The following is a 13,324-nucleotide window of genomic DNA, read 5'->3' as shown; positions in this document are numbered from 1 at the left end:
ACAGGACTGACAGTAACAGAATATCTACCAAATACTGTGCTTCCATTGTCTTGAAAACAAATAATCGGCTGCAATTCTAAATTTTTCTGAATCCTGCTGTTCTACAATCATCCAAACCACCATTGAATCAGTTACATTTATAGTGTTATAAAATGTTTTTGGATATTTAACAAGATCACTACAGATTCTGTGTTCTACATTTCAAACACTCAATAATATCTTTTATACTTCCTTCATACAACATATAATAAATAGAAGATAAGGCAAATATTTTGTCTATTACATAATCTCCCTCATATCTCCCTCCATGAGTATCAGTTTTCATAGATCAATTAGTCATTTGACAATTTTTCCTGCTTTATCTTTGATTTACTACAGTTTTTGTCTCACTTTAGATTCTGTAGTCGTTGTGAATATGTCTTGTGAAAATCTGCAAAGGAAAGATACTGTGAAGTGACCATCAGTTCAAGGCATATATTATTTTTTTTGCCTGAATTTAAGCAAGCTTTTTTAAAAAATTACATATTGACCATGATAGAATTTCTTGAGGACCAACATCTGGAAACATTCCAGGTTACTTACTCATAAATTCTTCTTATACCATTTTCCAACTCAACTGTTTCGCTTGCCTTCTAGACTGTGCATTGCCACTGTGAGGGTGCATTGATGAGTGTGAACTGATGAGTCTCTTTCAGTGGATGGATATGGACTGCAGTTAAAGCAGAACAAAAATAGGGCATGGAGGCCCAAAAATACTAGCTTATTTCCAAATTGACCAAAAGTCAGAGAGTTGAAACGTATCTCTATTCCTTCAAGGTTATTGTGTTTCTACCTCAAACAAATGTCCCATTTAGATTTAGATCAGAGAGTTCTGCATTCACAAGGTTATTCTCAACATGCGTTGCTAATAGCCAGTCCTTGTATTTCAGGAATAGAGGTAGATATGCTTCTCCCTCAAACAAAAGTCTCAGGATCCAACTAAGGTTCCATTTCCTTTAAGGAGGTATCATTGGATTCCAACCAGGGAGTAGTTTGCCTATAGAATGTTTTGAGATAGGGTGTAAGCAAGGCCTGCTTTGCTCTAGCAGCAGAATATTTAACTGTGGAAATAACCAAAGAACTTCAACTGTTCTATTCATTTTCTTGTATCATGATAATACAGTTTTATTAAATCTTACTCATACTTTTTGGAGCCTGGAATATTTTAACCAATTGGAAATTATATGTGAGCAATTTCAGTACTTATTGGAACTCCCTCTCAGTACTATTCTGTTTTATTATTTTAAAATGCATCTTTGTATTCTTTTTTTATTGTATAAAATATACTCAAAATACACAAATCAACTGATTGAATCTGTAAAAGATGATCCCACTATATACTATTGATAAAGAACTCACTCATATATAATAATGTAAATATGATATGAACACACCATGAAAACTACTCAACAACTAAGAAAAAAATAAATTAGTGATACATATGACAACTTGGATGGATCTCAAGGACTCTTCAGTAAATCTTTTAATGTCTCAGTTGGTTTGCATATGACCATGAAGAGAAAATTGTGTGGTGGAAAGCAGATTCAAAGTTGCCAGGTGTTTGGATGCTGGGGAATAAAGGGGTAGACATGGCCACATATGAGCCATGTAGTAGATCTCTTTGCACTGCTGGATGGCTTCTGTGTCTTGATTTCAATGGTAGTCATAAAAATTTTCATGTGTGATACAATTACACAGATATATTGGTCAGTATTCTTTACAAATTTTCCTAAATCTCCACACTACTACCCTGACAAGTGGTACTTTTGTTGAGGCTGGTCCCCAACAGTTGGGCAAATCTTTCTCTGCTTGGTTGTAAGATTTACTTAGCATTTAATATGAGGTAAACAGGACTGGAGTTCTCCTTTTGAACTTAGTACATTTAAAGACAGACATGTAAAAGGACATGACCTCTGATTCTGTAATGAGCTGTCCTGGGTGACTAAGATGTGACAGAGAAGGATATCACAGGAAGAGTCTCTCAAAGGAACACAAAGCAAATCAACTTCCTCTTTATGTATTTATTTATTTTATATCCCAGCTACAGTTCCATCTCCCTCCCATTTTCTCAGACCTCCCCTGCCTCCCATCTGCCTATATCCACAATCTCCTCCTTCTCTGTTTCCATTCAGAAAATATCAGCCCTCCCATGGATATCAATGTGACATAGGATTCCAATTTGTAGCAAGTATAAACACCTTGCCTTGTTAAGGATAGTCAAGGTGATATAGTATGAGGAGTATGATCTCAAAATCCTGCAAAGAAGTTTGAACAGCCCTTTTCTCAGAAAATTGAAAATTATTCTAACTTGAGAATCAGAAAAATCAGCCTTCAAGATAGCAAGTGAAATTTACATCAGTATAGGTTTGGCTGTGTACCCAGTTTTGTTTTATGTGTAATAATTACTATTGTTTTAATTAAAAGATAACCTAAGAAATTCCATCACATCACACTCACATACATGTTGTATGACCTTCCTTAGTATTTACACCTCTGCAGCGCACTTCTGCTTAACTTACTACCAATTTTCTTCTTCAGTTCACAAAACTTTCTTCTCACTTAATGGTTGTGTGTCCTTGTCCAGCTTAAAATACAAGTGTTATATTTTCTTCAAACTGGCTTTAGGGGATATTTTAACAAAATTTTTTCATGCATTTACAACCCAAATAATACCTTTCCTACTTTATTTGAATACACACACACACAAGCACACACACACACACATTCTCACTGGTACATATTGAATCTGTGAAAAATCTGCATTTCTGGAGTCTGTTCAGATAATATGATGATCCCATTCCTTCTAATGACATCATGGAATTCTTCCAGGTTGAGGAGAAGCCCCTTATGTGAAATTAAATCTCATGAAGCTTTAATCTTATTCCAATATATGTAAGAGAAGTATGAATCCAGCAATCAAATATGTTTAATTTCATCATTGGTTTCAATAGTTACTGAATTGTATGGTGCCTATTTATTTACTTTTCTTTTTTCTATCAAGAATGTTTTAACACAATAGTTCTTCTAATCCTTGTATTCCACCCTTCCCTGCCAAGCTGCCATCTAATCCCCACAATGGGCAAGGCTTCCCATGGCGAGTCAATAAAAACTGAGACTTCACTTTGAGGCAAGACCAGGGCCCTCTGCTCTATATCGAGACTGAGCAAAGTATTCCTCCAAAACGAATGTGCTCCAAGATGCCAGTGGAAGCCAGTTCAAGGGAATAATCCTTGTTCATTGCCAATCATCCCACAAAGTCTCTGAGTCTCACAGTTGTCCTCTGCATAAGTGGTCCTAGGTTGATCCTATGCAGGTTCCCTCACAATCAGTCCAGATTCAATGAGGTATCACGAGCTTATGTCAGCTTTTTCTGTTGTTATCAACATCACACACCAGACCCCTTTGCTCACATTATCATTCTTCCCTCTCATGAATTGGTCTTCAGAAGCTAGGCCCAATATTTTACTGTGGATCTCTGTATCTGCTTCTATTTGTTGTTGGATGAAGATTCTATGATGACATTGAAGGTAGTCATTAATCTGATTAAAGAGATCTCTACCAAAGAACTCCTACAGCTGATAAACACCTTTAGTAATGTGGCAGGATACAAGATCAACTGCAAAAAATATGTTGCATTCCTATACACTAAGGATAAGGAATCTGAGAAGGAAATCAGAGAAACATCACCTTTCACAATAGCCACAAACAGCATAAAATATCTTGGAGTAACTCTGACCAAGGAAGTGAAAGATCTATTTGACAAGCACTTTAAGTCTTTGAAGAAAGAAATTGAAGAGGACACCAGAAAATGGAAGGATCTTCCCTGCTCTTGGATTGGGAGGATCAACATAGTAAAAATGGCAATTCTAACAAAAGCAATCTATTGATTCAATGCAATCCCCATCAAAATCCCATCAAAATTCTTCAAAGATCTGGAGAAGACAGTAATCAACTTTATATAGAAAAACAAAAAACCCAGGATTGCCAAAACAGTCTTATACAATAAAGGATCGTCTGGAAGCATTACCATCCCTGACTTCAAACTCTTCTATAGAGGTACAGTGTTGAAAACAGCTTGGTATTGGTATAAAAACAGAGAAGTCGACCCATGGAATCGAATAGAAGACCCTGACCTTAACCCACAAACCTATGAACACATGATTTTCGATAAAGGAGCTAAAAGTATACAGTGGAAGAAAGAGAGCATGATCAACAAATTGTGCTGGCATAACTGGATGTCAATCTGCAGAAGAATGAAAATAGATCCATATCTATCACCACACACAAAACTCAAGTCAAATGGATTAAAGACCTTAATATCAGTCCGAACACACTGAACCTGATAGAAGAGAAAGTGGGAAGTACTCTACAACACATGGGCACAGGAGACCACTTTCTACGTATAACCCCAACAGCACAGACATTAAGGGCCTCATTGAATAAATGGGACCTTCTGAGACTGCGAAGCTTCTGTAAAGCAAAGCACATTGTCACTAAGACAAAAAGGCTACCCACTGACTGGGAGAAGATCTTCACCAACCCCACAACTGACCAAGGTCTGATCTCCAAAATATATAAAGAACTCAAAAAACTAGACCGCCAAAGGCTAATCAACCCAATTATAAAATGGGGCACTGAGCTGAACAAGAGAATTCTCAACAGAAGAAGTTCAAATGGCCAAAAGACACTAAAGTTAATGCTCAACTTTCTTAGTGATCAGGGAAATGCAAATCAAGACAACTTTAAGATACCATCTTTCGCCTGTTACAATGTCTAAAATCAAAAACACCAATGATAGCCTTTGCTGGAGAGGTTCTGGAGAAAGGGGTACCCTCATCCATTGCTGGTGGGAATGCAAACTTGAGCAACCATTTTGGAAACAGTGTGGCAGTTTCTTAGGAAATTCGGGATCAACCTACTCCTGGACCCAGCAATACCACTCTTGGGAATATACCCAAGAGATGCCTTATCATACAACAAAAGTATACGCTCTACTATGTTCATAGCAGCATTGTTTGTAATAGCCAGAACCTGGAAACAATCTAGATGCCCTTCAATGGAAGAATGGATGAAGAAAGTATGGAATATATACATATTAGAGTACTACTCAGCAGTAAAAACAAGGACTTCTTGAATTTTGCATGCAAATGGGTGGAAATAGGAAACACTATCCTGAGTGAGGTAAGCCAGACCCAAAAAGAGGAACATGGGATGTATTCACTCACATTTGGTTTCTAGCCATAAATAAAGGACATTGTGCCTATATTAGTGATCCTAGGGAAGCCTAATAAGAAAGAGAACCCAAGGACAAACACATAGCCATCCTCCTGAATATTAATCTTCATCAGGTGATGAAAGTAGACAGAGACAAAGACCCACATTGGAGCACCGGACAGAAATCTCAAGGTCCAAATCAGGAGCAGAAGGAGAGAGCACAAGCAAGGAAATTAGGACCGTGAGGGGTGAAGCCACACACTGAGACAATGGGGATATTCTATAGGGAACTCACCAAGGCCAGCTGGCCTGAGTCTTTGAAAGCCTGGGATAAAACCGGACTTGCTGAACATAGCGGACAACAAGGACTACTGAGAACTCAAGAACAATGGCAATGGGTTTTTTTATCCTACTGCACATACTGGCTTTTTGGGAGCCTAGGCAGTTCGGTGCTCACCTTTCTAGACCTGGATGGAGGTGGGTGGTCCTTGGACTTCCCACAGGGCAGGGAACCCTGATTGCTCTTTGGGCTGACGAGGGAGGGGAACTTGATTGGGGGACGGGGACGGAAATGGAAGGTGGTTGCGGGGAAGAGACAGAAATCTTTAATAAATAAATAAATTAATTGAAAAAAGAACTTCGAGTACCATGTTGAATAGCTATAGAGAGAGTGGACAGCCTTATCTTGTTCTTCATTTTAGTATAATTACTTTGAGTTTCTCTCCATTTGAATTCATTTTGACTCTTGGCTTCCACTATATTGTTTTCTTACGTTTATTAGATGCTGAAAAAGCATTTGAGAAAATTCAACATCCCTTTCGGATAATAGTCTTGGAGAGATTATCGATACAATGATCATACCTAAATATAATAAAAGCTATTTACAGCAAGGCAACAGCTAACAGCAAATTAAATGGAGAGAAACTCAAAGACATCCCACTAAAATCAAGAACACGCCAAGGTTGTCCACTCTCTTCATACCTCCTCAGTATACTGCTTGAAGTTCTAGGAATAGCAATAAGATGACATAAGGGAATCAAAGGGATTGGAAATGGGAAGGAAGAAGTTAACCTTTCATTATTTGCAGATGATATGATAATGTACGTAAGGGACCCCAAAAACTCCACCAAAGAACTCCTACAGCTGATAAACACCTTTAGTAGCATGGCAGGACACAAAATCAACTCCAAAAAAATCAGTTGCCCTCCTGTACACAAAGGATAAAGAAGCAGAGAGGGAAATCAGAGAAGCATCACCGTTCACGATAGCCACAAATAGCATAAAATATCTTGGGGTAACACTAAACCAGGAAGTGAAAGATCTATTTGACAAGAACTTTAACACTTTGAAGAAAGAAATTGAGGAGGAGGATGGAGGAAGGTCATTGGTTAAGTAATAAAGAATCTCCATGGCCTCATAGGTTAACACATAGGTGGGAGGAGTAAACAGAACAGAATGCTGGGAGGAAGAGGAAGTGAGCTCAGAGATGCCATGCTCCCCTCTCCTGGGTAGATGTGATAGCTCTGCTCTCTGAGGCACTTGTGATGAAGCTCCAACCCAGGATGGACGTAGGCCAGAATCATCCTGGTATGCCCACCTTGGGGTGCTCCACACAGATGATTAGAATTGGGCTAAATTAATATGTGAGAATTAGCCTAGAAGAGGCTAGATAGAAATGGGCCAAGCAGTGTTTAAATGAATACAGTTTGTGTGTTGTTATTTTGGCCATAAGCTAGCAGGTGGCCGGGGTTCTGGGGATGCAGCCCCACCGATCCTATTACAACAAAATGGTGCCCAACGTGATGGACTAAATCCACTTAAAAACCTGAGAAGGCTTAAAAATAAGGGAGAGAGAGTTTAACACAGATTTTTGCTGTTTGTTGGTGGCGTGCTGTAGAGAGATTTCCTGATTTGGCAACAGCAGCAGAAAAAACCCTGTGTCAATTTAAAGCACAGCTTCTTGGGATTGTGCTGCCAGTGTGAACTCTGACTTTGAAACATTACAGTGGCTTTTATGGGACTGGATGTTTGTGTTCCCACTTGGGATCAGAAGGAGAGTGCTCTGAGACATGCTGCTGGCTCAGCGCTCCCCACCTGCACCTGGGCAGAAGGCAGAAACAGGCTTAAGCAGGCAGGATAGCATGGCATACAGAGCCGTGTTTTTAGACTGCGCAGTGCTCTGTGTGTCAGATTTGGACGTAACTTGGATGGAAAGAATTTCTGTGCTGCATGCTCAGTCTCAGAATTAAAGTGCTGAGTGCCGCCTCTACCTGGTGGCCCCAGAGCTAGCAGAAAATGGTAAGTCCTCCATTTTGAAATTTTCCTGACTCAGCAGCCGGAAAAAAACCTGTGTTGTTTTAAAATGCCGACTTTCTGGGCCGTCCTGCCATGGCAAACTCTGACTGTTTGAGGCAGGAGGGCCGACTACAGAGAGAGGACTTGTGTGTTGTCTGTGGACATAATGCTGCAACTTACTTTCTGGCAGAAACCTTGAAATGCCATAGAGTTGTGGCAGTAAACATGACTACAGCCAGTACCTCAGCCATGACTCTGGAAAGCTAAGGAATGGGCTGGATCCAGCCATCAAAGCCTACTGATATTGCTTAGTAAATTAAAGACTCATGTGGTCAGAAAAAGAGAGATTTATAGTAAAGAGAGATTCAAAGACAATGAAAACTTCTAAATGGCTTACTGTGTGTTACAAATATATGCAGGCTAAAAATTAAAATTCTTAAAATAAAAAACAAAAATAAGGAAGAAAGAGAGGAGTTGGGTGTGGTAGTACACACCTTTAATCCCAACACTTGGGAGGCAAAGGGAGATTGACCTCTGTGATTTCAAAGTGTGGTAGCACACGCCTTTAATCCCAGTGCCTAGAAGGCAGAGACAAACAGATCTCTGTGAGTTCAAGGTGTAGTAGCATGCACCTTTAATCCCAATGCCTGGGAGGCAGAGACTGGTGGATCTCTGAGAGTTCAAGGACACCCTGGTCTACAGAGTTATTCCAGGTCAAAGATACAGAGAACCTGTCTCAAAAAGCAAAAAAATAAAATTAAAAATAAATAAAATAGAGTTAAAATAAAGCTGTACAAAGATGGAAAATAAACAGAGAATCGTGATACTGTATGCTTTTATGCTCTCTTTGAATTGTTTGAATACTGAGAAAAGAGCAACAGCTGCTAAAAGATATTTGTTTATAAATGCTGCTGAACTAATCCAACATAGATATTTTGAAAATGCCTTGACTTTGAAATTTGGATCTAAGGACATGATGCCTTGGAAAGGAGTTTCTTATTTTGTTTTCACAGAGGATGAGACCCTGTTCATTTCTTCTATTCCGATATGGTATGATGGACCACGCCCTCCTGAAGGGTTGCTGTGAACATCTTCAGAAAATTGCTTCCCTTAACTGCCAACTGAGATGAAACTAGCACGCAGGTTATACCATGAAAGACCTAATTAACGACGACCCCATTCAGCAGGAAGCAGTTTGAAGAGAAAAACCTGCGCCCATGTTCCCAAATAAGGTTTATAAATGTTCTTTTACATTTAAAGGGGGATATGATATAGATATGAATAATTTGTATTAGTATAGATTTTGCTTTATTGATAGAGATTTAAGGTCAATTTTGTTATATGTATATGCATATTTCTGCTATTGATTAAGATATTGTGATTGTGTATTTCATTAATAAATGTAGTGTATAATTAAGAAATATAGGTTAATGGATAATCATTAGTAATAGTCAAGCTTGTCGTCATGTTAGTTAGATTTTCTAGATACTGAGAGATACATTTCAGTTAGATAGACAGACATTCTTCATATCTTTCAAAGACTGCAGAATATGGCATTTAATGTTTTAATAACTTAACTTTTCATGACAATGAGACATTCTCCTCCTGGCAGCACCAATCTACTTCAAGAAGAAGATGGGCATCAAAGAGGATCCTTATAGAGTTTGATAGCCATTTGAGCAGAAACTATTCTTGCCTGGACTATTGCATAAACTGGACACTGAGAACCCACAGAGAGAGGACTGCTCAACTTGCCTAAAGGTGAGATGGTCTTTCGGGCTTCCTGGTTCATGAAGGAGTCTGCAAGACATTCTGCAGGACACAACAGATAGTGACTGAACTGACTTTGAGTTTTCCTGCTTCATGAAAATGTCTGCTGGATACTATGAGCCTGAAGGCTGAAGATTGATGCCCCAACGGTACAGAGGAACTTTGGGTGACTGTACAGGCAGTGAGATGGCTCTGTCATTTCTAGAATTTGGAAATTGCTTACTTTCTGTTTGCTTAGGTAATATTGTATTCTTCTGGCGTCTTTGATGGAGTTGCAGAAAGATAGATAGTTATAGTTATAGTTTTCCATTGTTATGATAAGAGATAAAATAGATATAAATATGGTAACTATAATTCTTGCTTGATAACTGTTTTGTTATATGTAATTTGGCTATGTTAAAGTTAAAGCCTTTCCTTTTTGTTGAAACAGAAAAAGGGGAAATGATGGAGGAAGGTCATTGGTTAAGTAACACAGAATCTGCTTGGCCTCATAGGTTAAAACATAGGTGGGAGGAGTAAACAGAACAGAATGCTGGGAGGAAGAGGAAGTGAGCTCAGAGACGCCATGCTCCCCTCTCCTGGGTAGACGTGATAGCTCTGCTCTCTGACGCACTCGCTATGAAGCTCCAACCCATGATGGACCTAGGCTAGAATCTTCCCGGTATATGCACCTTGGGGTGCTACACACAGATGATTAGAAATGGGCGAAATTAATATGTGAGAATTAGCCTAGAAGAGGCTAGATAGAAATGGGCCAAGCAGTGTTTAAATGAATACAGTTTGTGTGTTGTTATTTCGGGCATAAGCTTGCAGGCGGCCGGGGTGCTGGGGATGCAGCCCCGCCGATCCTATTACAACAGGAGGATACCAGAAAATGGAAGGATCTCCCTTGCTCTTGGATTGGGAGGATCAATATAGTAAAAATGGCAATTTACCAAGGGCAATTTATAGATTCAATGCAATACCCATTAAAATACCATCAAAATTCTTCACAGATCTTGAAAAGACATTAATCAACTTTATATAGAAAACACAGGGTAGCCAAAACAATCTTATACAATAAAGGAACTTCTGGAGGCATTACCATCACTGACTTCAAACTTTATTACAGAGCTTCAGTAGTGAAAACAGCTTAGTCTGGGCTTTCATCCATGGTCTCTTAGTGTCTTGTCTGCAGTCTGTGTGTCCAGGACCTTCAGGCTTTCATCTCTGACTTTATATGTTACTTGAACTTTTCCTTTGACACTATGAACATTTTTTCTTTGTTTGTATGTTTTGTGTTTCAATTATTACATGACAAGAGTACTTTTTTGTCAAGTTTATTGTTGTTCCATATATTTCTTGAGCCTTCATAGGGATATCCTTCTTTAGGTTGAAAAAGTTTTCTTCTATTATTTTGTTGAATGTATTTTCTGTGCCTTTGAGCTGGAGCTCTCAGTCTTTTATCTCTATTATTCTTATGTTTGGTCTTTTTATGGTATCCCATATTTCCTGTCTGTTCTGTGGTAAGAATTTATTGGATTTAATGTTTTATTTGACCAGTGATTCTATTTGCTCAATAGTATCTTCGAAACATGAGATTATCTTTTCCATCTGATGTATTTTGTTGGTTAAGCTTGCTTCTGTTGTTTCTGTTCATTTACCCAGATTTCCCTTGTCCAGAATTCCTTTGGTTCACGTTTCCTTTATTGCTTGTATTTCAATCTTCAAGTCTTGAACTTATGAGCTGCGTGCTTCTCTTGTTTCTTTATTGTTTTTTTGAACGATTTCTTTTTTAGAATTTTATTTATATTTATTTATTATTATTAGGTATTTATTTATTAAAAATTTTTGTCTGTTCCTCCCATTGCCTCCCATATCCCTGCCCCACCCCAATCGACTCCACCTCTCTCATCAGCCAGAAGAGCAGACCAGGTTCCCTGCACTGTGGGGAGTCCAAGGGCCTCCCACCTCTTTCCAGGTCTAGTAAGGTGAGCATCCAAACAGCCTAGGCTCCCACAAAGCCAATATGTGCACTAGGATCAAAACCCAGTGCCATTCTTCTTGTCTTCTCAGCAGTCCTCTTTTTCTGCTCTTTGAACGATTTCTTGATTTTTTGGCTTTTCCACCATTTTAAGGGAACTTTTTATCTCCTCTTTAAAGTTCTCCTTCATCATCATAAAGTTATCTTTATAATCATATTCTTTTCCTGTTTTGGTTTGGCATGATAAAGTCTTTCTGTATCACTGAGTTCTGATGTCCCATGTTCCTTTTTAGGCTTTTTGATAAATTTTTCTATTGGCCCCTACAAATCTCTTATTCCAGTTGGTCCAAGCAGTGTCTTTGTATGTTATTCCAATCCTTGGTGTGGCTGTCTGTGTCTTTTGAAACTGTTCTTAGTCTGCTCTGTACTGTTGTTCTCTGAGTCTCAGGTAGCCACAGTATTCTCTCTTGGGCCTGTTCTCTTGGTCCACTCTGTGCAATCACAATTTGTGCTTAATTGTTCCTTTCTTGGTCCTCTGTGTCTAGTAGCAGGCTGTGTTTCAGACTTCCACTGAGGTTGTGGTGAGGTAATAGGAAGTTTTGTGGTGGAGTGGGACTTGTAGATTTCAGGTTCTGATGGATGTGATGGGGTATTTGAGCAGCCCACCTGCAGGAACTTTTCCTGATGACTGGCTAGAGAAGCTGACGCAGGTGGGGAGTGGTCTGTGCCAGTTCAGCCTGGAGGCCTATACAGGTGGGTGGTGATGGGCTTGAGACAAGAAGGCTTCTTTTCAGGTGTAAGCACAACAACCTTTATTTCTCCAGAGCTAAAGCCTTTTATACCTTTACAAAGCTTCTGTGGAAAACCACCAGCCAGAAAGAACACAAACATCCTTGTCAATTACAGACCACAAGGAAGTTCTGCTGTCAGTCAAGGGGAATGAGGACAGCTACATCACAACAGGAGAATGGACCCAGGGTTTTTCCCAGGTATGAGGGGACTTGAAAGTGGTGTGTCCAACCATGTATGCAGACATTCACCTTTTGGTTCTTTCTGTCAAGACTGCTAAAATTAATGATTAGTACTGTGGAAAACATATAAAGATGAACGTTCCTAAATGATATACAGCTCTGAAGGAGATCTAAATGAATTTACTAATGAATAAGTGAGGCAGAATTTTTATCATAAGGTTACATCCAATAGAGTTATTGCCTAAAAGTGATACACTGGCTGTCACCAAACACCCCATTTACAGACAAGATTATAGATGATCATCCACAGATTAATGGCAAGACCTTTTTAATAAAACCTAAAGAACTTCAACTTCACAACAGATTGAACATGCTGAAGTTGACCTGGTACTTTCATTGAGCTTTAACCCAGCATTCTAGTGTCTTTGGTACTGAAATACACTTTATCCTGTACCAAACATAAACTGTAGATGAAAACTCGTCCCAAATTCTTTTGATCTACAAAGATATCCTGCCCGCAAGATAGATGAAAGAATGGTTGCACAAAATTTCTAAGAGTAAGTAATCAATATCAGGTTCGATTGAATACCAGATCCACTAAATTGACCAACCAGAAACTACTTGGGTGAATAAAAATCACAGACTAGATGGTCTAGTTATCTACAGTAAAACCAAATCCTAATGTACAAAAAAAAAGAACAAGTGTCTTGCAATGGCATTATGTTACAATTATATATCAGGGCCTTGCTTTGACATCATCAGAGAAACTTTCAGCAGCAGAAACAAACAAATATAGAAACCAACAAATGGACATGGTGTTGAGAAAAGTAAATCTAAATTTAAAAGAATTGTTTCCTTCACATTTCTTCCTGCAAGCCACATAAAATAGCATGGAAGATGATATACAGTATATTAAAGCCAGGCTGGATGGAGGACACCAAAGAAAAAAGGCCTTCTATATAAACAGGATTGAAACATGAAGAAATCACAGAACCTGGAGCAGCAGGCACAGTTCTTACTGTGTGTTTCTCAGTGGCGGTTACATATCTGAAAGTATAAGTAAACACAGGCT

Source organism: Microtus pennsylvanicus, chromosome 1, assembly GCF_037038515.1.
Source record: "Microtus pennsylvanicus isolate mMicPen1 chromosome 1, mMicPen1.hap1, whole genome shotgun sequence".
NCBI classification, from domain to species: domain Eukaryota; kingdom Metazoa; phylum Chordata; class Mammalia; order Rodentia; family Cricetidae; genus Microtus; species Microtus pennsylvanicus.
Note: the sequence above shows the minus strand (reverse complement) of the source record.